Raw genomic sequence first — 27,041 nt, 5'->3', positions numbered from 1 at the left:
TATCTCTGTAAAAGATGAGAGAGGAATTACTTACAACTTATTAACCGACCCTATCTCTGTAAAAGATGAGAGAGGAATTACTTAACATAACCACTCATAACTCACTCACATACTCATCTTGCAAAAGTCAGAGAAATAAGTAATACTGTTTCCAAATAACTTCAAGCAGCCATGCAAACTGGTTCAAGGGGAAACTGTAAGTTTTTCCAGTACAAAAATAATATCTTAAAAAGGACCCACATGACTTTTAGATCAACAGATATGAAAAAAAATTTCAAAACTTGTTTCACTTCTGGTAGTGTAGAAACACACGGATCTACAAGCAGACAAGCGGAGATAACCTAAAGGTGAATCTTGACAGAAGAATATGAAAAGCAAGAGGATAATCATTTTCACAAATATTGCAGAGCCAAGGAGTATAAGCTCTGAAAGAGTCCTGGTTCTTGTTATGGTACCAACTAGAAAAACTTTTTCACTTACCCATATACGATTTCCTAATAGCAGGTTTCTTTTGGTTCCTTTATTACCTGCCACATGTCCTCAGAAATAAGGTGCCTAAAAGGTACTAAAATTTCATCATCCAAGTAGCAAGGTGAAGAAATTGTAGGTTGGGGTGCATCAAACAACTCATCTTGGGTGAGTAAGTCCATTCTGTGAGGAAGCCTGTGCTAATTGCCCTTGGCTATTTTCAAAAGAAAGGACAACCTCAGATGCCTGGGCCAAAAGGCTGTCTCCACAATTTTACTTGGAGAGTCCTTCTGCATCCTTTAGAATAACCTGGTCTATCCTGGTCCTGCTCAGTTTGTCTGCAACATATTTTGTTCTTGTGATGATAGGAGGTACTGTCAGCACAGCTAGCTGGAATTTTGTAAATAATTATATCTCATTTGTGAATATCAAACTGATTTATACACAATGCTTATGTTATAAATATATTAGAACTGCATGTCATGTGTATATCAAACTGATTTGTACAGATGTTTGTGCTGAAAATGTATTTTTAAAGTGCTTGTGTTTGAAATGTATCAATAGTGTGCCCTACTGGAGAGAACAGAAATGTACATGCACTATTGTAACTGTTTAAATGTATATGTTTTAACAGAGGAAACTGGAAGATTAACATCAGTCCAGCAAAGTTTAAAATATATCAGAAATTAAATCACTTTATGGGCTAGGCCATAAAGATGCTATCTCACAGGTTTCAATGCAGCCAGAGACACAAAGTCTGTACTAGGAAGCTTTCTGTATTGTCTTTGGGGTGAATTAATTTCTACTCTGGAAACATGGAGGTATGAAATTGTTTTATGACTTCCAGCACCTGCCACAGATCTGAGCAAAAGCTCTTGTATGTGTATTTTTACAGGTAGGTACTAAATTCTGCCAGATTCCAGCAATGGGGGGTTGCATGGGAACTAGAAGTCAGATGACCAGAAGCGATATAATTCTGCAAGCTATCCCAGAAGTAATATTTTAGATATTATTATTTCTGAGGGGTCTCTTAGTGAGACTGAGCATTCTGTATTCTGTCTTGGGACTGACAACAAGAAGGACCATTCACCACATCATCTGAATTGCTCTATTAAGTAAGTAGGGAATAGTATAATTCTCTTAGATTCAGTTAGGAATATAGTGAAGCTTAGTTTAGATGTTTTTCTTTACCTGTCAGAGCCTGTCTTTCAATGTTATTTTAAGTATTTCCTGTGATCTGAACTCTGATGCCACTGTGAATATATACTTAGTATTTTTGTTCCTTTATTATTTATTATTAAATATATTAAAATCTTTCATTGTGGTTGATCTTTGTAGAGATATTTAAGTTTTGAGAGTACTTGTATATTTACTTGGTGACACTTTGTGGGCCACTCCTAACAGCCTTGGTCAAACTACCATTTGTATTAATATTAATTTCACTTATTATATTGGGTACCCTTGTAAGAGCCTAAAAGTATCCAGCAAGGGGTTCTGATGGCAGTGATAACTACCTTACAGACTAGGCAAATGGAGGCATAGCTAGTAAACCTGTGCCAGCCTTTCCCAGGTGTGTGTGTGTGTGTGTGTGTCTGTGTGTGTGTGTGTGTCTGTGTGTGTGTGTGTGTGTGTGTGTGTGTGTGTGTGTGTGTGTGTGTGTGTGTGTTCAAATCAAATTTCAAAGAGTGTGTGTGTGTCAGCTACTTGGGCAGTGACATGAAGCACTGGTTGGACAGAGAGAGTGTTGGAGGACTTGGCTTGGAACCCTGGCTAAGGACTCAACTCTATAGCTGTGCCAGTGAGGGGTCTTATTAGAGATCTGAAGAAAGAGAGGAACCAGCTCCCAGACTGTGTTCCCTGTGTGCTCTTAAGGGAAGCTGTGCTTGATGCAGAGAACTGCATCTGTGACCGTCCCCCACTGGTGCCAGTGGTGAGGATTGAGGCTCCTTGATTACTGTCCCAGAGGTGGAGGGTTGTCACGGTTCTGACAAAAAAGTAGGTAGCCTGGAGAGCCAGACTGAAGTAAGGCTCTAATTCCCAGGACGTGGGGGAGGTACTGGTTCCCCTTATTTGTTTATACACCATGTCACTGTCGTGTTGATTGTGATTCCTAGCCAAGGGCATGGGGTCCAAAGATGGTTTAGAGATCTGAGATCAACTGTTAGAACCACCATTTATGTGCTTTAATTTGTCTTGCTTCTTCCAGAGGCCATAGATTTTCACCCCTTGATCATAGCTCCCCAAACAAAGTCTGATGCAAATGTGGTTACAGACTGAGTAGGGGAAGAAAGGGAAAATGTGAGACCTGGACTGAGAGATAAGTGACTCATCCACCTGAGTAATGTCTTCTCACAAACCCCAACATTGGAATTTGAAATGAAAGGCAATGCTGGTGCTGGTTTCAAACTGAATTGAAGAGCTACTGAGTATTCCTCATGTGTGAGAATAGTAAAGGTTGTGAAACTTAGAATTTTGAGATATTCCCTGGCAGGTGCCAAACACAGGTTGGAAAATATCAGCAACTGTTCCGTTTAACATTCCACTTTGTCCTGAGGAAGAAAAAACATCATGGCAGATGTATTCGGCACACACCCCAGATATACTAACCTGTGAGATGGGATGAGAGAAGATTGTTTTAGGTTTACCTGAAAGTCCAGGGTGAGAAAAGTTTTTTTTTGTTATTCATGCCAGAGATTTCTGACAATTTGTGAAAGAATCTGCAAAACCTAAAACAGACATCTAAATATGGAAAAATAGGGATGCCCTGCCACCTGCTGTGGCCTATTAAAGGAACTAGGCACTTTGAAACACTCTTATAGCTGCTGGCAAATCAAAGGGCAAAGCAGAAAACTGAAAATGAAAACCAGACATAGAAAAAAAATGTAAAAAGCATCTGAATTCTTTGATAATTAGAATGTGATATGAAGGTTTAGAAAGAAAGGTCTAGTGCAGGTCTCCAGGTCCTTCATTCTTTGGCACCAAAAAGGTCCTTGAAAAAAATTCTTTCCCTCTTAGTCTTAGGGAACATGTTCTATAACTCCTGATACAGCATCTGATCTAAAATAGGATGGAACAGGGAGATTTGGTTGATTGGATGAAGAGGAATCTCTTGAAAAAGAGGAAGAGAATAACAATGGAAGTTTTACCCTCAGAACCCAAGTGTCTGAAATCGTCTGGTGCTACAGAAGAAAGTAAAGACCAATACTTGGGAAAACTTTACAGGATTACCAGGGCAAGGAGGGGAAATAACACGAGGGGGCATACATTCAGTCTGCTTTATTAGACTGTCCTCAGTTTTGAGATGACCCTCCTTTCTTCTTTGAACCTCCATGCCATTGCTTTTTGAAACAGATTGCTTGTGCCTCCCTGGGAACAATTAGTCTGTTTCTTAGAAAAGCAACCTGAACTGCAAGCAAAGTTTTTATTATATTTTGTCAAGGAGTGTTGAAAAATCTAAGCAATCTCCTAAATTAACATTTTCTATTTCTTCCAACTTTTTAAGGACATCAACAGAGGAATGACCAAATAACACCTTTCTATCCATGGAAACATTCAGGATTTCAGCTTTGACATCCTTTGGTAAATTCTAAGAAAGTAGTCAGGCAAAAGTACAGTTTTGTACCTACCATAAATGTAGATGTTCGAGTGCTAATACAGCTGCAGTCATAACAGATGGGTTCTCCTGCCGTCAGGTGTGTCCTCGGTCGGCCGAATTCCAAAGTCTAGGTCCGGCGTCAGTTGTCGTCGCTTCTTCCCTGACGTCAGTGCGACAGGGGTATAAAAGAACCAGCCGACGCCATTTTCTTCAGTTTTTCTTGCCCCAGATGTCAGGTGCCCCCAGAAGGAAGGCAATACATAAATTTATGTAATAAAGCAATGCAATATAATCAAAATACAGTAGTTGCAAGCAAATACACCATAAATGAATACCCCAATCAGGTTGTATGAGGAGGTGTTAGCCAATAGGCCTGTCCCAAGAGGGGAAGGAGGGAGGGAAACCTGGACTGCAGCTGTATTAGCACTCGAACATCTACATTTATGGTAGGTACAAAACTGTACTATGTCATCGTGCATACAGCTGCAGTCATAACAGATGGGTAGAATCCCAAAGCTAAGAAAGGGGTGGTAGGCACTAGGTGGAACTAGGAGGAGCCAGGATGTCCTACAAGACTGCAGTGGCAAAGCCTGCTCTAGTTTTGGAGTATAATGGTAGGTGGTAGTGCTTGGAGAAGGTATGCAGAGAACTCCAAGTGGCTGTTTCCAAAATATCATTGGTAGGAACTCCTCTGAGGAAAGCTGCAGAAGTAGCTGTGGCCCTTGTGGAGTGAGATCTGATGCCTGCAGGTACAGTTTTACCATGAAAAGAGTAACAAAAGCGTATGCAGTGGGCTATCCATTTTGAGAATGTCTGTTTGGAAATTGGCTTCCCTTGAGCTCCTATAGCATAGGACACAAAGAGCTGTTCTGATTTTCTGAAAGGCTTTGTTCTGTCCAAATAATAACGCAGCTGTCTGTGGATATCCAAGGAATGTAGTAGTCTCTCCCCTTTGTTTTGAAAATTAGGGTAAAAGGTAGGTAAGTGGATAGCCTGATTCAAAGCTACCCTGGATACCACCTTTGGCATAAAGGACAGGTTGGTTCATAAGGAAACTGTCCTGATGGAAGATAATAAAAGGCTGCACAGCCATGAGGGCTTGTAGTTCCGATACCTTGCGAGCTGAGGTGATAGCCAGAAGGAAAGCTGTTTTCCAGGACAAATATTGCAAATCTGTTGAGGCAGCTGGCTCAAAAGGAGGCAAGGTCAGCTTTTCTAGAATTAAATTGAGGTCCCAAGCAGGTATTGGTTGTTTCCTTGGGGGTTTTATATTCTTAGCCCCTCTGAGGAACTGTCTTAAGAGGGGGTGAGAGAATAATGGTGGATCAGTGTTGTATTCTGCAGAAATGGCTGAGGCATGGATTTTGATGGAGGAGAATGAAAGTCCACTGCTTAGCAGCTCAGCTAGATACTGTAATATTTGAGGTAAATTCAGTTTTCCAGGATTCTGGCCCTTTTTCTCATTCCAGGCACAAAACCATTTCCATTTTGCGGAATAAGCTTTTCTAGTAGATGGCCTTCTGGCCTCCAAAATGACATCCTGCACCTTCTTGGAGAGTAAGGTCTGTTGTGATGTTAAGGAATCTTCCATGCGGCCAGATTGAGTGTTTTCAGCTGACTGTGAAGAGTTTTGAAGCTGTGCTGAGTCAGAAGAAGAGGCATTAGAGGTAGGGTCCATGGTGTGGAATGCGTCAGGCTCCTCAGGAGTGGGTACCAGTGCTGTCTTGGCCAGTCTGGAGCAATGAGAATCATCTTTGGTCTGTCTGCTCTGGTTTTTAATAGAACTTTGGGCAGCAGAGGAAGAGGCAGAAAGGCATAAATAGTCATTGTTGTCCAACTGAAAGAGAGAGCGTCCACTCTCCAGGCCTGTGGATGAAAAGTCCTTGAGCAGAATTTTGTCAATTGGTGATTTTTATGGGAGGCAAAGAGATCTATGTCTGGCCTTCCCCATGCTTGAATTATCTCTGTAAAAACTTGAGGATGCAACTTCCATTCGTGTGGATCTGTCATATTTCTGCTTAGGTTGTCTGCCAGTGTGTTTTCCTTGCCTGGCAAGTACTGTGCTTGAAGTTCGATTTGTAATTCCAGAGCCATGTTCCAAAGTGACATGGCCAGCCTGCATAGGGGGTATGAATGGGTTCCTCCCTGTTTGTTTATGTACCACATTACTGTGGTGTTGTCTGTCCTTATTAATAGTTGACCTGGATGCAGAATGTCTTTGAAAGCTATAATAGCATTTATTACTGCTAGCATTTCCTTTTGATTGATGTGAAGGTGCTTTTCTTTTTGGGACCATTTGCCCTGAACATACCGATCTGTCATGTGCGCCCCCCAGGCGTAGTCCGAGGCGTCTGTTGTGATGACTTGATTTGCTTGAGGCTTGCAGAATGGGAGACCTGTGTTTGTTTGGCATGCTTGAGCCCACCACAGAAATTCCTTTTGAAGACATGGAATCAGTGGTATTATTGCTTCCAAACTGTGGCTGTGTTGAGACCATAGGTTTTTCAGGTACCATTGAAGTTTCCTCATATGCAGCTTTGCACATGGGATTAGTAGGATGCAAGATGCCATGAATCCTAGAGCTTGCAGTCAGCCTGGTGAAATTTGCTAGTTTTCTGAAGTATTGAGTTAGTTGCCCCTGTTTCTCTGGCGTGAGGTAGGCCATCTGGGTGTTTGTGTCCAAGTTGGCACCCAGGAAAATTATTTTCTGAGAGGGTATTAGCCTTGATTTCTTTTTGTTGACTGTGTATCCCAGAGAATTCAACAACATTATTACAAAAGCCAGATGTTTCAGAAGTATGTGCTTGCTGTCCGCTTGGATCAGGCAGTCGTCCAAATATGGGTATATTTGCATCCCTTGAAGTCTGCAGTAGGAAATTACTGATGCCAGGCATTTTGTGAATACTCTGGGCGCAGTAGATAAGCCAAAGGGCAATGCAGAGAATTGATAATGGGTTGAGCCTGCAAGAAATCTGAGGTATCTTCTGCAATTTTGTCTGATTGGGACATGCAGGTATGCCTCCTTGAGGTCCAATGTTACCAGCCAAGACTTCTTGCCCAGCATGGGAAGAAGCTGCTGTAATGTGAGCATCTTGAATTTTGGTACGAGTAAAAATGTGTTTAGGATGGATAGGTCCAAAATAGGTCTCCAATCTTTTCCCTTCCTTGGTACCAGGAATAGTCTGGAATAAAAACCTTGACCTTGTTCTTGAGTAGGTACCTCTTGAATAGCTTTCATGTCCATGAGATCTGAAATTTGTCTTTGTGCCTCTGCCCTTTGATTGTGTGGCAGGTTTGGCATGCCTCTCATTTTTGGAAGGGTGTGAAAATGGAATCTGTAGCCTCTGTTTATAATGTCCAGGATCCAGTTGTCTTTTGTGACAATATGCCAATTTTTTGAAACTAATGCCAGTTTTCCGCCTAAGGGTGCTGCCATTTGAGCCTTGCTTGGCATGCAAAGGGGAAAGTCATTGGGCTTGCTTTCTGAATGGCTGCGAACTATCCTCACCACCTCTTTGTGTAGGAGCTTGCCATTGTCTGCCTCTAAACTATCCTTGAGATTGCCCTCTGCCCCTCGGGCGCCTGTATCTACCTCTTTGTGGTCTGTCCGTGGCTGGAAAGGACCAATTTCTGGAATGCCAATTTCTACTGAAACGTGGTGGTTGTGCCTGTAGAAAATCTTTTACTGTTTGCATTGATTTAGCCTTTTCCTCCATTTTCTTTAATACCTCCTCAGCTTTAACACCAAATAATACATCCTTTTGTAGAGGTGCATCTAGTAATTTAGCTTTGACATGATCTAGTAAGGTTTGCTCCTTGAGCCAGGCATGTCTACGTATGACTGATCCTGTAACAGCAGCTCTACATGAGGCCTCTAGAGCATCAAAACCACATTGCAAGGTATGTTTACCCACTTGTTTTGCACTATGTATCAAATCCTGCAACTCCTTCAAGTCTGGTTGTTCAGGTTGTGACATTTTGCTTCTCAACTGTGATAACAGAAACTGTTGGTACTTTAACATATGGAACTGGCAGCTTAATGCCCTCATGGTTAAGGTGGCCGAGGTGTATACCTTTTTTCCCCACCTTTCTAAAGATCTGGAATCTCTCTCGGAAAGTAAATGATTTTTGGCAGTGGAGGCTTTAATTCCCTCGGGACCCTGTGAGATAGTTTCTGGGTCAGCCGCATGGCTTTTGTATAGAAATTGATGTGAGTCAGGAACCCGGTATTACCTGTCAGGCTTGACTGGGGCTGGAGGCAAAGAATCCGGGTTAAGGCACGCCTCCAAATACACATCATCTAGTATGTCTAAGACAGGAGGTATAGCCAGAGGCCTGTGCTGAGGTAGCAAGAGAAAATCCCTAAGCCTTTTCTTGGAATCTGAGTACTCTTGGCCTTCCCAGTGGAAGTGTTCCCTTAAGGTATGTAAGGTTTCCCCAAATGAGTAATCCTCTGGGGGGGGAGACAGAGGGAATGGACTCCTCTGCATCGGAATCTTCAAAAGGGGAGTAAGAATGTTCCAGTTCATCAGAATGCTCTGAAATAATGGTGGCCTGGTCAGAGGAGGGGGATTCTTCCTCCACTCTGGGCCTTTTGTCCGGGGGTTGTGAACCCCTGATAAGAGTAATTAAATCCTCAGCCATTTTAAGCATCTGTTTTTTAGGCATGGGGCCTGGAGAAGGGCCCTGTGTAGCTTGTCTCTTAGAATGCATGGCTGCTTTAGACTTAGTGAAAGCCTTGATGGAAAAAGAAGAGGAAGGTCTGAAGACACCTTGAGAGGAGGCAGACCTGTCTACATTTTGAGTTTCACCACCAAGAGTGGCTTCGGTATCTGTAGTCGGGGTGTGGGCCGAGGAGCCTGCGACCTCGGGCACAGAAGACACCGCCAATGAATTGTCGTCGGTAGGCAGGGGCTGCGTAGGCGCCTCGCTGAGAACCGGACCACCTGTAGCCGGCTTTGGCGTGGTGTCGGTAGAGGCGTGTGTTGGTCCTTATCTTTGCGTTTTTTAGACAAAACTGGAGTCGGAGTATCCGACAACATAATACAGTTAAATTTTTTGCCAAAATAGTGCTGGGCGAACTCTGCCCGACACTTAATGGTGCGTTTGTTGAATGTAGCACAAAAACGACAGACCGAGATGTCGTGGTCTGGGCCTAAGCAAGGAATGCAGAGGGAATGAAAATCCTTATGCGGTATTTGCTTCCCACATGAAATACAATTATTAACTTTGTCTGACACCGGTCTGAGGCAAGAAAAGTTTCCCCAACGGGGTACTTGGCTTTCAAGAAGACTTCGGTTGCAAAATTTTTGTAATTTCAGGAGCTGGCCGACCGGCACTTGCGAACTGCTTCTGTTTCGGGCACCGCGTGGCAAGAAAGACTGAAGAAAATTGTGTCGGCTGGTTCTTTTATACCCCTGTCGCACTGACGTCAGGGAAGAAGCAACGACAACCGACGCCAGTCCTAGACTTTGGAATTCGGCCGACCGAGGACACGCCTGACGGCAGTAGAACCCATCTGTTATGACTGCAGCTGTATGCACTGTGAACATCCTTCTTATTACTGACCCAGTGGCAGCTGCTCCAGAAACAGCATCAACGGTGTCATGAGCACATCGCACAGAATGTTTGGTTACCTAAGACACAGAGGATACTAATGAGTTCACAGATGTCTTAGTCTCTGAAGAAGGGAATCCGCAATTAACTTCCTCATATTGTCCAAGGAAGCCAGGAAACATTTGGACATGTGAACCTTTCAATTCACTATTCTGAAGGATAAAGTGGAAAAAGCAGAAACTTTCTTCCCAACTTACTATGGCTTTTCCCAGCTTTTAATCCACAAAAGTACAATTTCCACCAAAAATAAAACAAATGGTCTTCCGATAGAGGCTGTCCGTTGAAAAATGAAACGTTTCAGCTATTCGCTTCAGGTACATTTATTGTAACATAACACAACAAACAGGATTAAGCGCTTTCATCTCACATCCAGAGACTTCGTCAGAATCATGCTGTATGTCATGCAGACTGCTTGCACACCATATTCGCACCTAAGACCTTCGCCTACTATATTAGGGCAAAACTTAAAGCTTCCAAGTAAGACTTTCCCCAAGGAAAACCAGGATATAAGAACCAGACACAACAAGTTGCATCTCTAATTAAACAACAATAATATTCAACAATGGCACTATCGAATCACAGTGATCCTCCTTTTGTTTCACTCTGATTCGATAGTGCCATCGTTGAATATTACTGTTGTTTAATTAGAGATGCAACATAAATTATAACCTCCTGTTGGTATGTAAACGAGTATTAACTGTGTAGCACTAAAATATCCCTTCAGATCAGGTAACGGGAAACCTCCTCATTCTACTGGAAGGATCAACTTATCCCACTTAACTCTTGCCTTCTCCCACCCTCCAAATAACTTCCTTCAACTCCTTATTAATTATTGTAAACATCTTCTCTTCTAGTTGATAAAAATACGCCTGTATATAAAACTAAAAGAACTAAAAACGTGTTCACTGGTTGCATCTGACTATCTGTATCCATAAACAAAAGCTTCCAGCTTCTCAGTTTTTTGTATTATCTTTTGTTTATTCTCTTCTCACATACCTATAGCTGACACAACATAAGCCTTTTCAATCCATACTCCTAAGTACTGCATCTTATTGTGTCCCCATAAATATGATGAAGTCTCTGGATGTGAGATGAAAGCGCTTAATCCTGTTTGTTGTGTTATGTTACAATAAATGTACCTGAAGCAAATAGCTGAAACGTTTCATTTTTCAACGGACAGCTTCTATCGGAAGACCATTTGTTTTATTTTTCCCAGCTTTTCAGAAGGAATAAGGTCAGCTTCCATAAGATGTTTGGCAGAAACTGATTTTGACAGAGGGATTACTAGAGAATCTGACCCAAGGTTAGAAAAAAGTAATTTGTGGGACTGGGGCATGTAATATAACTGATCAGACTTTGTGGGAGCAGATGGCTGACTGTCAGACAAACTGCTGGCTGCAAAGAAAGCAGATGGTAAGTCTGGCAACACAGGAGGGAAAGAGCTACAGGTTGAGGAAAAGCTATATGTAACAAATCACAATATTTTTTGTTGGAATTATATAATACATTTGGAGAAATTATAGTATTTCTTTGTTAAACTACTTTATTAATTATGTCTTAAGACACAGGCACACACACATTAGTAGAAAAGAAAATGAACCATATTAACACTTTTTCATTAACATATATTATGCGTTAACATATATTTTCTTTATAACAACTATATTTCAGTCCGACATTACATAAATTGCTCAATTCCTGCCTCCCCCTAAACCTCAGTCCTCCTTTTCCTGAACATTATTCTGCATGTACTAGTTCCCACAATTTCATTTATTACTGTGTGATTTGCTCCTTCCCTTTTCTAAAGATACATCTTCCAGTTCTATCTCTTCTACAATATTTAATACTTCAAATACAGTTGGTTTAGATTTTGATTTCAATTTTCTAGTAATTGCTTTTTTGGCAGCCAACAGAATTAAACTTAATAATCCTTTAATATGCATACGCAAAGCAGATCCTGTGCCCTAGCTCAAAAGAACAATTCCCGCAGGTACAGCCATCTGTTCCCCAATGTTTCTGACAAAGTACTCTGTAGGGAATTTTTAAAATCTGCAAACTTGTTACACTCCCAAAAAACATGCTTTCAGGTACCTCTTTCTTCTCATTCACCCCCAACACGTGCTATCTAGCGTAGGAAAAAAATATTTGAAAAGTGCTTGGCATATAAATACCTATGCAAATACTTCCAAGCAAAAACTCTAAGCCTCCCAGGCTTTGTTGCATACCTGGTAGCCATCCATATGTCCTCCCATTGTTCCCTTTCAAATTGTTTTTTCCAGTTTCTATTCCCAATCCTTTCTTACCTCCTCTGATTGACTGTTAGAGTTATCAAGCAATACTTTATATGCCCTACTAAGTTATCCTTTTTTAACAGCAGCTTCTATTCCAGATTTGACTAAATACTCTACCACAACAGGTCTTTCACTCAGGACCCCCTATCAATTTCTCTTTGCCTATACATTGACATCAATCCCTATTATGAAGGCAGACTCTAACCTGCAGTACAGGCTTCTGCTTGGCCTAATCCCACTCTCTTTGCTTTCCCTGTCTAATTATTTGCTCCTATTACCTTGGTTCCTTTGCCAGATTTATCCAGTACATTCCAGAGCCCTCTTGCCTATTTTCTGTACCCCCTACTTGTAGTCATCCTTAATGGCAAAATTTGCCTTCACCATTCCCATGATGGCTTACTTCTTAAAATACTTTCTGCAACTTTATGAATATAATATTCTATATGGTTGTTATTATTATTCACCTTAAGGATCCACATTGAAATCCCAGTCTCTCCTTATTTACTGAACTCCCTCCTTTGCACTTCATCATAATCATCCCTTTCCAATTTGAATTATAACCTCCTGTTGGTATGTAAACGAGTATTAACTGTGTAGCACTAAAATATCCCTTCAGATCAGGTAATGGGAAACCTCCTCATTCTACTGGAAGGATCAACTTATCCCACTTAACTCTTGCCTTCTCCCACCCTCCAGATAACTTCCTTCAACTCTTTATTAATTATTGTAAACATCTTCTCTTCTAGTTGATAAAAATATGCCTGTATATAAAACTAAAATAACTATAAACGTGTTCACTGGTTGCATCTGACTATCTGTATCCATAAACAAAAGCTTCCAGCTTCTCAGTTTTTTGTATTATCTTTTGTTTATTCTCTTCTCACATACCTATAGCTGACACAACAGAAGCCTTTTCAATCCATACTCCTAAGTACTGCATCTTATTGTGTCCCCATAAATATGTGTTTTGTTGAACCAATTTGTGTCGGGCTGCATTACTTTCAGCTATAGCCTTTGTTTTATTTTTCATTAACTTTATATCCTGAAAAGATTTGAAACTGTCTAAAAATGCTCCACAACACCAAGATGGCCTTTACTGGATTTACTGAGTATAAAATAATATCATCTGCAAATAAAGCCAACTTTTCTTGATTATCATTCCAATTATATCCTTGCTTTACTGTATCCCTTATTTTCTTTGTCAATGCCTATAAATATAAAGCAAATAACTCTTGACTGGATACTAGTCAGCAAGAACCCCAATCATACACAGCTGGCTGCCTACCGGATAGCCTCAGTGATCATACCAGCTTTCTTACTCAAAAAAACACATATATCAGGCTAAACCCATTACCTATCAGCAAATACGTAATAAAGTAAACTTTAACCCTGACAACTTCATCTTAGCCCTAAAAAACTGAAAATGGACTCCACTAAAATACCTCAACCTTGATGACGCCGTCCAATATTTCAATACCACCTTCCTTAAAGTCCTAAACACCCATGCCCTCACAAGATTTACTAGAGTTAAAGCCCAGTCCTCCCCATGGCTACAAAAAGCCACTAGATCAGAAATGAAAAACGGAGACAGAGCCTGGAATCACTGGCGCAAGACAAAAAAACTCTCTGATAGACAGAAATTCTGTGAATTATGTAACTAAGTCAAAAAATGAATAAAACAGGACAAAATCCTACATTACCAGTCTGCCCTGAACTCCACCCAAAACAACCTTAAACAATTCTGGTCAACCATCAACTCCATCCTCCACCCAGGAAAAGTAGGAACTCCTCCACCAAACAAAACAAACTCCTCTGAAAACATTGCCACCTCTTTCAACACTCACTTCACCAAACCGTTCTATCACTAGCAAAACAACACAACCCCTCTCCCCTACCCCTCCAACTAAACCTAGTAACCTGCCCACTGCATTCACTTTCTCTCCTATCCCTACCTCCAACATAAAAAACTCTTATTGAAACTAAAGCCCACAAAACTAGCAGCTGACAACCTCCCAGATGAGTACCTTAAAACTGCAGCGGAAGCCCTAGCCTACCCAGTTGCAATCATGATTAACCGATCTTTATCTGAAAGCTATGTCCCTTCACAATGGAAAATATCCCTCATTATTCCCTTCCACAAAGGTGGGCCCTCCACAGAATTCACCAACTACTGGCCCATAGCAATTCTGTCTCCTCTATCAAAAATACTTGAGAGATGCATTCACTCTCAAGTTCTAAACTACCTCCTTACTAACAACCTCCTATCTAACACACAACATGGTTTCCGACCATACCACAGCACAATCACTGCCTTACTTGCTTTTACTAATACAATCCTTCAACATAAAAACAATGGTTATTTCAGCTCTGCAACTTTCCTAGACCTATCTAAAGCATTTGACATGGTCCCTCATAAACAACTCATCCCTGTCCTCAATACTCTATCCTTCTCTCAATCTGTCACAAACTGGTTTCAGAGCTACCTGACTGACCGCCATCAACACGCTGTTTGGCATAATGATATATCCCCCCAACTCCCTGTCTCAATAGGTGTTCCCCAAGGATCCATCCTTGGACCCTTACTCTTCTCCATATTCACTAATAATCTACCCTCTGCTACCAAACAGGCCACTCTCATACAGTACACAGATGATTCCACTACCATCTGCTCAGCCCATGCCCTATCTGAACTTCAAAAGACTACACAGGAAGCCTTTTCCTCAGTTGAAACTTGGCTTTCAGAAGCACAATTAATACTTAACCCAAACAAAACAAAACTCCTCATCTTCCAACCCACCAAACACAATCTAAACACCCACCAGTTTAATATTAAAGCCAATGACAACACCATTATCCCCCCAACAGACCACACCAAACTACTTGGAGTTGAAATTGACAATAACTTCAAGTTTGACATCCACATCTCGCTAACCATATAAAAAAGTACACAAAAAACTAGGAGCGTTATAAAGAAATAAGCAATTCCTCACCAAAACAGCCAGGATTTCAGTTGCAAACAGCCACCTTATCTCCACCCTACTCTACGCCTCTCCAATATTTACCAACCTAAGGTAAAGTGAGTTAGGTAAACTTGAAGCTTGCTACAACAAAATAGCAAGGTTTGCCACTGGCGCAAACTAACGTAGCCACCATTGCACCTCACTTACTGAACTAGGCTGGCTAGAATTCCCTCACCTCCTTCAATGGTACCAGCTCTCACTCACCCGCAAACTACTAAATCATCCTCTAAAAGTCCCCTCCCTCCAAATTCTACTCCAACCCTATCATACCACCAGACCACTATGCTCCAGCAACAAAAATCAATTGCATGTAACTAGAACCAGGAACTCTGCTGGAGAAACTCTCTTCTCCTACTCCATAGCAAAATTATGGAATACCCTTCCTCACACTATAACTTCTGTGTCATCACGCGCTAACTTCAAAGCTGCTCTAAAATCTCATCTAGAGCACTGGGCATGCCCCTGTAACAAACCTCTTTTAACATCTCTACCCCAATCTCTCTAATCCCTTTCTTCCACCCCTCTAACTACCTTGCATTGCAGCCAAATACACTGCTTGTAAACCTACATCTCAGCTGTAATCTTAGCCACTGTTATTCAAGGGTACTAGCTGCTAGCTCAGCTATTAAAATACTTCTTAGTCTTTATGGCACCAATGATATAAGTGTTGTACCATTTAACTAAATACTTAATTTCATTTTGAACTATAACGGTTTACTACTATTGTTAAACAAAACCTACCTATACTTCTTGTAACTTGTAATTAATTGTTGTTTTTAATTGTAATTTTTATTGTGGAGCTTTTCTCCCCGGGTCTCCGCTGAAAAAGGACCTGTTATTTTACCTTGGAGAATAATACGCAAATTCTGTCTAACTTCCTACTACTCAATTAATGTCTTCCATACAAAATATTTTCATAAATTTCTTCTAAAATCTACTCTCTTTTGTTATATTTTCAATTCTAGAATCTCAGACACATATTCATATAGCAAATCTGGTTCCACTCCTTACCTGCAAGTAATATTCCCTGCTGAAAGCTAATTATTTTTCCCCAAATTTTCTTAGACTCTATAATATCAATTTTTAGTGGAATATAAATACTTGCCAGCTTAATGTTCCCTCCTTGCCAACAGCTTCTTACTTTGGACTCTAGCTTGCTTCCACTGAAACAAGTTCTTCATTCTGGAAACAGTATCAGAAAAATCCAACGTTTCAGGAAGAGAACATAGAGAATAACTTCCCTCATAGTCAGATTCCCGATACTGTGGACTGGCAGTTTGAGAAACATAGTCCAGGACTAAATCCAGTCCCTCAAACTGGATATCAGTCCTTTTTAATGAGAGAAATAATCAACATATAACACTAAAATGCTTTAAATAAACTTCTAGCAAAGCCCAGCCAATCCTCCTTATCAGCCTTAGAAGGCAATAAATCTCTAATCTTAGGGTTTCTTTTTCTTTGAGACCCACCAAAAAAGGAGTGGCTTGAAGAATGGTCCCTTCCTTAGGATTGAAGCTCCTCAGAACAGCATAGCAAAGGAGCATCACCCAGTCCTTTCCCCAGTGCAGGCAAGAGGGGTTCTCCCTTCCCAACAAAGTAGCTGAACAGCCACAAAGGACCTGCCTACTTCCTGGTCTTTAGTGGCTTCTCAAAGAGCAATACCAGAAGGACCAAAAGGAAAATGTTGCGCAGTCTAAGAAACAGAAAATATACACAGCAAAGGCTCCACAGCTCAGGTGAGGTGAGTCAAGACCAAGGCCCTCTGGATAACTTTTCTCTTCATGTTGCTTGGGGAAGGGGGATAACTGAGTTACTGGGATCCAGGTCCATGTCCTTGCTGCTAAAGGTATTTGACAAGCAGTTAGTGATATTCTGGTCTTAGCTCCTCACAGAGGTAAAGTATTTTAGTGACAGCACCAAACACACAAACCTCAGTCCTTAATAATACTTTCTGACAGAAAAGTAACACTTTTCCTCACAAAAAAATGATAAATTAGATGGGAATCACAACAGGGATCCAAGACTATCTGTTTACCAAAAAAAGGTGTTTGGCAAGCAGATGCTGTATCTTTGAAGTGTCAGTCTTACCTCCTGACAGCGAGGTAAACTTTTGTAACAGTAACCACCAAACACACTAACCCCAGTCCCTAACAACCCTTATTGTCAGAGAAGAAACACTTTTCTTCAAAAAACTACTTTAAACAATAAGGAACTCCCCCACAAGGGCTTGGGACCATCTGACTACTGAAAAAGGTGGTGAAAAGTGGGTAGCAGGGCTTAGGACAATTAGTGAAACAACCTGATAGAGCAATTAAGTTCTGAGGTAAATATTTTTAATGACAAGCCCCAAAAGCACAAGTCCTAGCCCCTAGTCACGAGGTTTGACCAAAAAACTAAAACCATTTTTTCACTAAAATCTATTATGTGATAGACATTTCTCATAAGGAACCATAACCAAAAATGTCTGATATGAGGTAAAATTTTTAATGACAACCACTAAACGCACCATTTCCAGCCTTTAACAAATATTTCTGAGTGAAAAGAGCAACTTTTCTTCACAGAAGATAATGAAGTGGAGGGCATTTCTCAATGAGGTACTTACCTGCCCAACTTTGATGAAGCACTAGCCGACTGTCAAACTTGGAGTCTGCAGGAAAGACCTGCACTTTACTGCAAGAAGGTTGTGAAGTTTTGGCTGCCTAACCGCTGATTTTATACTCCTCTCCTTGAGCTGTACAGTGGCAAGGATGTGTGGAAGTAAATAAATAAATAAATAAAATGTTGTCAGGTACGCATTATGTTGCTTAATATTCCAGCATTTCACAGACATGGTGCACAGGGCAGTAGCAAGGAAGTCTAATGCCTGATGCAACATAATTCCCATTTTGGTCCCCCTTTGACTTTTTCATTAACATATTTACTGTGGTTGTGACCCACTACACCCACTCAGTGCTGTATTTGGCTTAAATTCAGCCACTCTTCCCAATCTAAGCCTTATAGCGGCATATTTATCTTTTAGAAGCTTCTGTTACACTGTGGATTTATCCTCTGTAAACAAATCTAGTAGAGAATTCTCTGGCTCCACAGCATTCCTGCAGTTATTCTACTCTTAACGTTAAATTTGAAATACTGTCCTTCAGAAGGCCACATGTGACCCATTTTCCTCCTGCTGCCCTTCCTGGCTAGAAATATTAGAGATATTACATTTTTGGTGAGTGCCGTTTAATCTTTTTCTTGGGTAAATGCCATGAATAAGGTCTCAGCCAGTCCTCTTTTCTCAGGGTCAGTAATGTAAAAAGCATGTACTGCCACATTTTATCTGGACCCCTGTAGTACTGATGAAATGTGGCATGTACTGCCACATTTCATCAGTACTACAGGGGTCCAGATACAGAGACTACAAACTCAGTGAGGAAAGGAGAGTAGTATTGCTAGAACTGAATTCATCCTCATGTTTTGGTGAGTACCTTCATGTGGTAGACCATGTTTTTACAAAATCTCACAAAGACAACACTGATATATAGACCATATTTAATATAGCATATATCATGGACTGAACTAGGTTAAAAAATAAAAAAGACAGCTGGGTACACAAGTCCCAGGATAAAAATGTGTCCAATCCAAGTAGGCAAACTGGTACCAAGATCTGGAAAAAAAATTTCAGTGTAGAATCCTCAAGATATGGAAACATTCCTACAATGGAGTTAGTCTGTAATGTCGGTGTTCAACATTTCTACATTCTGGATGTAAGAATTCGGAAAAAAATCGCTGATCTGACAGTTCGAGATTGTAAGCTTTGGCTTACATAAGGTCGATCAATCAGCGTTCGCTTTTTTAAGCGTTCGCTGATCTAATATAGACCCTCAAAATGTTAGAAGTCTGATAAAACACATGAACACAGTAATCAAGACTATTAACAGAAATTCATGTGATACAGCAGAAGTAATAGGATATATTACTGTGCAGCAAAATTAATAACAAGTAAAGTCTTACCACAAAAATACAGACCAATAATGGTAAGGAAGGGAAGAAATCAAACACCATCATGAAAGTATTGAATACTGAATACAGAAAACTATAAAGCAATTAAGGCAAGAAGTGCCACTGTTAGAAGAGTACAGAAGAGGGAACAGATCAACAAAATTATTTAGAAAGATAGACATGATAAAAGCAATGCACAGTATTACAACAGACTGGGATCTATCATGCACTACTCCAAATAATAAACTAAAGATATCAGCACAGGCAGAAAAAACTTAGAAGATATGTAGATAATACACAGGAAAAGTCTAAAATAAGCAATTCGTTGATTATCCAAAAAATATTTATAGAGAATTGGGTAACAGAGCAAAAGGAATAGAAACATCACCAATACAAAAAAGAAGAAGAAATAGACACATTTTGGAGAAATATCTATGAAGACCCTGTGGAACATAACAAAGATGCTGAATGGAGAAAAGAAGCAAAATAAATAGTAAGAAGTTTAAAGGTACAGGATATGAAATGAGATGAAGTAATGACCACAGAAATTGAAACAAATTTAAGAAAAGCTCCTATATGGAAAACCCCAGACCCAGATGGAGTACCTAACTTCTTTACACAAAGATTTAGCCCTGAGTAAGGGCTACTTATATGCACACCCTGAACACACACCAACCTGGTTAAACAACAGGTAAAATGATACTCCTCCTTAAGAGTGAATCTGCAAGATATCCTAAAAGCTATAAACTAATACAAACCAATAACTTGCCTTACAACAATGTATAAACTATACACTGGAATTGATGCTGACAGAGTTTATTGACATTTAGAAGAAAATTCAATCATGGCAATAGAACAAACGGGTAATAAAAGAAGTCATACTGGAATAAGGGATCATTGTTGTTAAATAAAGTCACAATTGAGAATTGTAAAAAGGAGAAGAAATCTAAGGATTGTATGGACAGATTACAAAAAAAAATGATAGCATCCCACATTCATGGATAAATGACTGCTTACAAATGTATAAGATACACCCTGCATTGATGGTTTACATTACAGTGACCATAAAACAATGGCAAACCGCTTAGCAGTTAAGCCATGATAAAGGACAAATTATTATCCCACAGATAAAAATTCAAAGGGGGATGCTCTTTTTGTCTTGCTCTTAACCCATTAGGCTGCCTACTTAACAGATTAGGTCATGGTTACAATTTGGCTCCCAGACAACAGCAAAGTGTAAAGATTTCTCATATTTTTTGTGGATGATTTAAAACTATATAGTTCGTCAAATGAGAAACTGAAAGCACAAATGGAAGTGGTCAAAAGTTTATCAGATGATATAATAATGTAATTTGGTCTTGATAAATGTGCAAAAGTAAACATTTAAAGTATGTAAGCTGCAGCACCAAGAAAATATCAGTCTGGGACAGGAATGTGATATAAAGGAACTTGATTAAGATGGAGTGTATAAATACTTGGGAACTGATGAAGGCTCAACAATAAAAACTGAACAAATATGAATAAAACTCATTAAAAAATATTTTAGAAGACTAAAATTAATACAGAAAACATCTCTGTTATCTAGCAGCAAAGTCCAAGCTATAAACCAATTTACTTTTCCTGTTCTAACTTACAGTTTTGGGGTGCCTGACTGGCCCCAAAAGGAATTGGCTCAGCTGGACAGGAAAACGAGGAAAATGCTTCACACCATCAAATAACATATACAATTAGTATATACCAAGATAATATATCCCTTGTTCTGAAGGAAGTATGGGCCTCCTCAAAATTTATTACATGCAATTGTAGGACTATATACATATCTGATGACCTCATCACATCAAAAAATAGTAGAAGTTTTAAACATGAAGAGAAATCTAAGATGATGTCCCCGCTTAGTTTAGCAAAATCATATCAGTGTCAAACAGGAATGGAAACCAAACCACAAGTAGACAAAAATCTGGCAGCAGCTGAATGTGCCAAAAAGGAAAAAATATAAGGAGAAGGATCAGATGAGAAGGCAAGAAATGTGGAAAGGCATAAATATACTTGCAAGTATAGGAAACTTCTGGAACAACCCCATGTCGATTAGTATATGACACAGGAATGGTTAAGAAGAGGTGGATTTAAACCAAAAGATAAAAAGTTAATATTAGCAGCTGAGGATAGTGGACTATGTATACGTTGGTTTCTGTGTCACTGGACTCCTCCTCTGGGAAAGCATAACCCAGAGGAGAAGCCAGTTTTGAAGAGTAAGCTAAAGACGTATCTCCTGATGAGTCCTCTTCCTCTGAGGACACCTCTTGAACAGACCATTTCCCAGGAGTGGGTGGAAGGGGGACCTAGACAGAAGATGTAGGCTGCCACAAGGCCTTGAATGCATTAAAGAGGCCTTGAGTAAAGACTTCCCAGACAGAAGGTACATTGGAAGACAAAGTTGGCTTGGATGAAGAAATATGCTTAGTCTTCTGTTTCTTCTTTATGGTGGCCTCTGATATACGATGAAATGTCGGAAGTCCAGACATTGTATGACACTTGAGGACATCCAAGGGAAAGTCTTCCTGCACTGCTATCTGGATAACCCTGTGAGGGCCTTTGGAGATGATGAGCCATGATCCCCCCCCCCCCCCAGCAGCCAAGCAGGACGCCTGTGATTCCCTCTGAGGCATGCTAAGAGACGCCTTAATGGCTTCCCCCTGGATACCTGTAGAAGGAAATTCCATAGATTCCAATGCGGCCTCCGGGCCTTCATCGGCCTCGGTTGGGATGCCCAGAATAGAGGAAGCAGCTAATGATTCAGGCCGAGACTTTTTGGCCATTTTGGTTTGCGGTTCTTTGGAAGGGGCTGACATCAGGTCCATATCGTGAGCAAGGCATTTAAGAACCTGATTTTCCAAATACAGCCTAAGGGATGCAAGACAGCTCCTAAGGGTCTTAGGGATGAAGGCCTTATAGATATCACAAGATGTATTGTCGTGTTCTAGGCCTAAGCAAAATAAACACAGCTCGTGAGTGTCTTTATGTGGAATCTGCCTTCCACACTGACACTTGCCCTTCCCAGCTGACATTAACTCACTAAAATTAAACAAAGCAGCCAGTAAGATAACAAAAAAACCCTATGGGGTACTTATCTGAAGCACAGACACCAATTTCCAAAGCGTGCGATGACCGCAGCTGGCAGTCAAACAGGCCGCAGAAAAGTTCTGAGGTAGGTACGTACTGATGTCCACTTTATACTCAACATCTGTTTATGGCCGATGTTCGCTGAGTGATGTGGCACATCACACGTACCTTCATAGTAGTGGTTTAACTTTGGTATAATGGCTGGACGTGCAAGTCAACCAGAGGGGGACTACCCCATGTTATGGATACTGCGGCATATGAATAGAAGGACATCATCTGTGACAGTGTCAACTGTGCCACATATATATGCCATGCACACCAGTCAACTAGCCTGTATTGATAAGGTTACATACAGGTATAGCAGGTCCCTCTTAACACCTTCAGCAGATGTTAAAATGCCATACAGTGTGGATGTATCATAATAGTTGCAGAAGAGTGTTTGTGCAGAACCATCTCTGATCACTCTAAATCACATATGTTATGTCAGAGAGAAGAGATTACTGGTGGTATTATTCTGATATTGTCCATGATTATTTTTGATTCTTTTAATGTTGTCCAAGAGCCTTTACCTGTGTCCTACTTGGAGAACTCTGCTGAGATTACATGCATATTCAGGCAAATCAGTCTGCACAGCTTCACAATATGCATCCTACCCCAATCGTATGTAACATCCCTGATAGATGAGCTCTGCATTATTCATGTAAGGATGCTTATCTCACACAGACATCCATCCCATCGTTATGTCACCTTGTATGACAGTCACATAATACACATTTTCACTGTGCAGTCCCTACTGTACCAGATTGATATGCAATTGGTGTTGCTGCTACAAACATCTTCCGTTTACATGCCCTCATATGCAGTACATTAGGTTGCTTCACCTGTCCTCTTTCCTTGTGTTCATTCCTACAATTCATCTGGGTGTCTCTATTCAATACACACACTTCCCCTGAGTGTTTATTTTACAATGCAGTCCATGTACCCTTACAGATCATCTACACAACTTCAGTACAGAATGCCAGGAATGAGATTTCACAATAATCTGCACTGTAGATACATTGTCTTGTTCTGTGTTTGGACCATATACTTAGCAATCATACTTCTCAACTGTCTAGATTTTCAGAGAATGTCCAGATGTGTTCCTTATGAAATTTGTGGTTTTCTGCCATATCACTGGGATGATCTCAGGACTGATGTGACTCAACAATTACATACATTTGAGTTTTAGACGTCAAACCCTTCAGAATATGTATCTTAACACAAATTCCTGGCTCTTCTAGCACATTTCTAAACAACAAATATGTCAAATATGTCCTTATGTCTGGGTCGTTGTCCTCTCATTATGTAGGCCTTTGTCCAGATGTCTTGCACTAAGAGACTGAGAACTATCTGTTAAGCTCTGCTGATCACTGTGGCATTCCTGGCAAAACCGCGGACCTTCAGTGCTCTGAATAAAACAGGAGTGCTATCCATGTTCACTTACAGTGTTTCCTGGCCAGCAACACTGTTGCCAGCCACGAAACCTCGCTTATGCACATTTAAACTCGGTGTGCAGTATGAATATGCAGTGAGTGCTGCTGCCCATCGCCGCGCACACATGTAAAGTCTGTGTAGGCTTGCGTGATGCCTACATGGAGTTTAAAGAATTCCAGGGAATTATAGCATCTCTGAAGGAACTAGAATACCAGTAAAATCATTCTCTTGATTGCTGTCTTGGAGCCCTAACACTTGGGACCCTAATTCATCCTTCAAAACCTCAGTTGAGGGAAAGTATTCTCAATCTGTTATGGCTAGGCTTGTATAGGCCCTAGGGCTGATAGCCTAGTACCAACCTATGAACCAACCTATGAACCTATTTGATTTTTAATTTAGGGGTCCTGAGCAACCTTCATTTTTTTCCCTCTTAGTAGGATGTGAGAAGTACTTCTTCCTCTTATTTTTAAAATCTCAACTTCCTGTAATAAAACCAAAATCCACCTTGCTAAACGTCCTCCTGCTCTTTGTTTTCCTCACGATAATTCACCTTGCTAAATGACCTCCTAGTCTTTGTTTTCCTCACGATAATTCACCTTGCTAAACATCCTCCTACTCTTTGTTTTCCTCACGATAATTCACCTTGTTAAACGTCCTCCTTCCTACTCTTTGTTTTCCTCATGATAATTCACCTTGCTAAACGTCCCCCTTGTCTTTGTTTTCCTCACGATAATTCACCTTGCTAAACATCCTCCTACTCTTTGTTTTCCTTACGATAACTCACCTTGCTAAACGTCCTAATACTCTTTGTTTTCCTCACGATAACTCACCTTGCTAAACGTCCTCCTACTCTGTTTTCCTCATGATAATTCACCTTGCTAAACGTCCTCCTACTCTTTGTTTTCCTCATGAAAATTCACCTTGCTAAATGTCCTCCTGCTCTGTTTTCCTCATGAAAATTCACCTTGCTAAATGTCCTCCTGCTCTGTTTTCCTCATGAAAATTCACCTTGCTAAACATCCTCCTACTCTTTGTTTTCTTTACGATAATTCACCTTGCTAAACGTCCTAATACTCTTTGTTTTCCTCATGATAACTCACCTTGCTAAACGTCCTCCTACTCTGTTTTCCTCATGATAATTCACCTTGCTAAACGTCCTCCTACTCTTTGTTTTCCTCATGAAAATTCACCTTGCTAAACGTCCTCCTACTCTGTTTTCCTCACGATAATTCACCTTGCTAAACGTCCTCCTACTCTTTGTTTTCCTCACGATAATTCACCTTGCTAAACGTTCTCCTTCCTACTCTTTGTTTTCTTCACGATAATTCACCTTGCTAAACGTCCTCCTACTCTTTGTTTTCTTCACGATAATTCACCTTGCTAAACGCCCTCCTTCTCTTTGTTTTCCTCACGATAATTCACCTTGCTAAACGTCCTTCTACTCTTTGTTTTCCTCACGATAGTTACTTTTTTGAGTCAGTGGCTGCAATGAGATTAGAATCAATTTTACTAACAGAGCAATGCAGTTTGTCCTTCCTGCAGGATACAAATTCTGTTACAGTTTAAATGATTTACCTAGGCTGCACCCACATTCATTAGAATCATCCATTGTTTTACCATCTAAACTTGTGGCTTAGTCTATCAACTTATTATAGTTCAGGCATTTATTAGTAGTGTTTAAATCTTGTCTAAAATATTGGTTGTGTAATACGAACTCTACTAAGTATTTATTATGGAGTAGGTCATCAAGTTCTTACTTATTTAATACATCCATGGCAGCAAGCTGCAAAAACCAGTTAAGACAATGAGTTGGATAAAATACTGAGATTTACCAGTTTTCACCACTGGTTCTATAATTATTTCAAAACTAACTATATTGTTTATTCCTTTTAACATATCTTAGTTAGTGCATATAGCTAGCAAAGAACACTGAAATATTCAGCAACACCGACTGATCAAAATCTAGATGGCCCTCTAACCACTGCTGTTCACATGCAGCTGATAATCACAAAGCCAAAGGGAGATCTCAAACAACTAGGCACATTGGGGGAGCCCTAACATCACAGAGCAAAAATCAGGTTCCATTGCTTGAACATCTCTGGAGGAATACTACAGTATTCGCAGACGTAGCCAGTCATATCTTTACTGACTGCTGCATAGTGCATAACCTATCCCCAGCATTCTTACACCACACACTCCATCCAAAGATCCTGCAAATCAACAGCAACAACAGGATGAAATGATACCTTCTCCATAATGATATGCTCAACAGAAGTGGTGGAATCATTCATAGCAGATGCATGATGTTGTGGTTCAGCAGGTGTCTGGACAGTATATACACCAAATCACAGTTCTGTAAAATATCCAATAGTGTATGCATTTATGTAAGGTACATTGCTTATTATACTGAATAAGACTGAAATATATGATACATGTAATCAGAACTAAAATCCCATTATCTCCAGTGCAATATGCATATATACATACCACAGGCACATCCTAGACTCACACCACAGACGAGCAGACCCTCATATCCTCCCGTGATCATGTCTCACAAAAGGAGTGTTATAGCACCTGCATATGATATGTCATTTGAGCCCAGCCGTGTCTACATCTCCTAGGGACAACCTCTGGGCTGGTGAAGAATGAGCTGGAAAACCCTACGTGGCCTTAACAGAGTGTCACTAGCATAGTGCACAAAGCCTAGGTGAGAGGCTACTTACAGATGCTGATCTCCCACAAGGGTGCAGTGAGATAAGAGTATCCTGTAAATGCTGACAGGTGCTAAACTCAGTGACACAGTCTGTGTTATTCTACTTCCAATCAGTGCCTGTGGACAGAAACAGTGACCACTGCTACTTCAGCTAGGACAAATATAACTGCACCAGCTCACAGAAAGTACAGAGCAAACAGCAAATCTTTCTGCAGTTTAGAAAATTGTTAGACTGATTCAACTGCTGGACAAGAGTCTCAAAATATTGAATATCTGTATTCTGTTGTTGTCTCCACACACAGAAGTCATATAGCAAACATTGTGGAGTCCAATCCCCACAGTAGTCTAGCTGTTTTGTGCCTGTGATTCTAAGCTTGCCTGCAACAGATCTGCATGATGTGTAAGGCATCACCATGGCAACAGTCACATCAGCTGTAGCTATTATGCCTATAACACAGTTCCCATCACAGTAAAGTCACTAAAGGTTCACAAGTTATTTGTAAAGATGAAGCTTGTACAGTCTTGACCTTTAGTCTGCCCAGTGAGCACACTGTACATACATATCTCTGTAGCATAGAAATGATAACCTCACAGCAAAGATATTTCAACATGGTCACCTCTAAAGTCACTATACTTTGCATAATTGCATTATTTCAGCTTGGATGTGTGTTTTAAAGGTTTTTTTTTAAGTGTTTTAAGTCTTTTATTTACATAATGTATCTCTGAATGTGCAGATATTAATTACGAAGGTACCAAGTTGCTAG

At 40.4% G+C, this 27,041-nt stretch overlaps 1 protein-coding gene across 3 annotated transcripts in view; it reads right to left on the bottom strand.

Annotated features, from left to right (window-relative positions):
- Positions 1–27,041, bottom strand: part of DCAKD (dephospho-CoA kinase domain containing) — a 474,430-nt gene that overhangs the window by 351,892 nt on the left and 95,497 nt on the right. The window contains exon 2 of one of the 3 annotated variants that reach the window (XM_044055123.1): positions 25,811–25,917. The exons of the other annotated variants lie outside the window; for them this stretch is intronic. The gene's annotated coding sequence lies outside the window, so the exon portion shown is untranslated. The remainder of the gene's footprint in view (positions 1–25,810; positions 25,918–27,041) is intronic. 3 annotated transcript variants of the gene reach the window in all.

The sequence above is a fragment of the Protopterus annectens genome, chromosome 13.part0 (genome assembly GCF_019279795.1).
Source record: "Protopterus annectens isolate FY-2018-M chromosome 13.part0, PAN1.0, whole genome shotgun sequence".
Taxonomy (NCBI): Eukaryota; Metazoa; Chordata; order Ceratodontiformes; family Protopteridae; genus Protopterus; species Protopterus annectens.
Note: the sequence above shows the minus strand (reverse complement) of the source record. Positions and strands in the feature narration are given on the sequence as shown.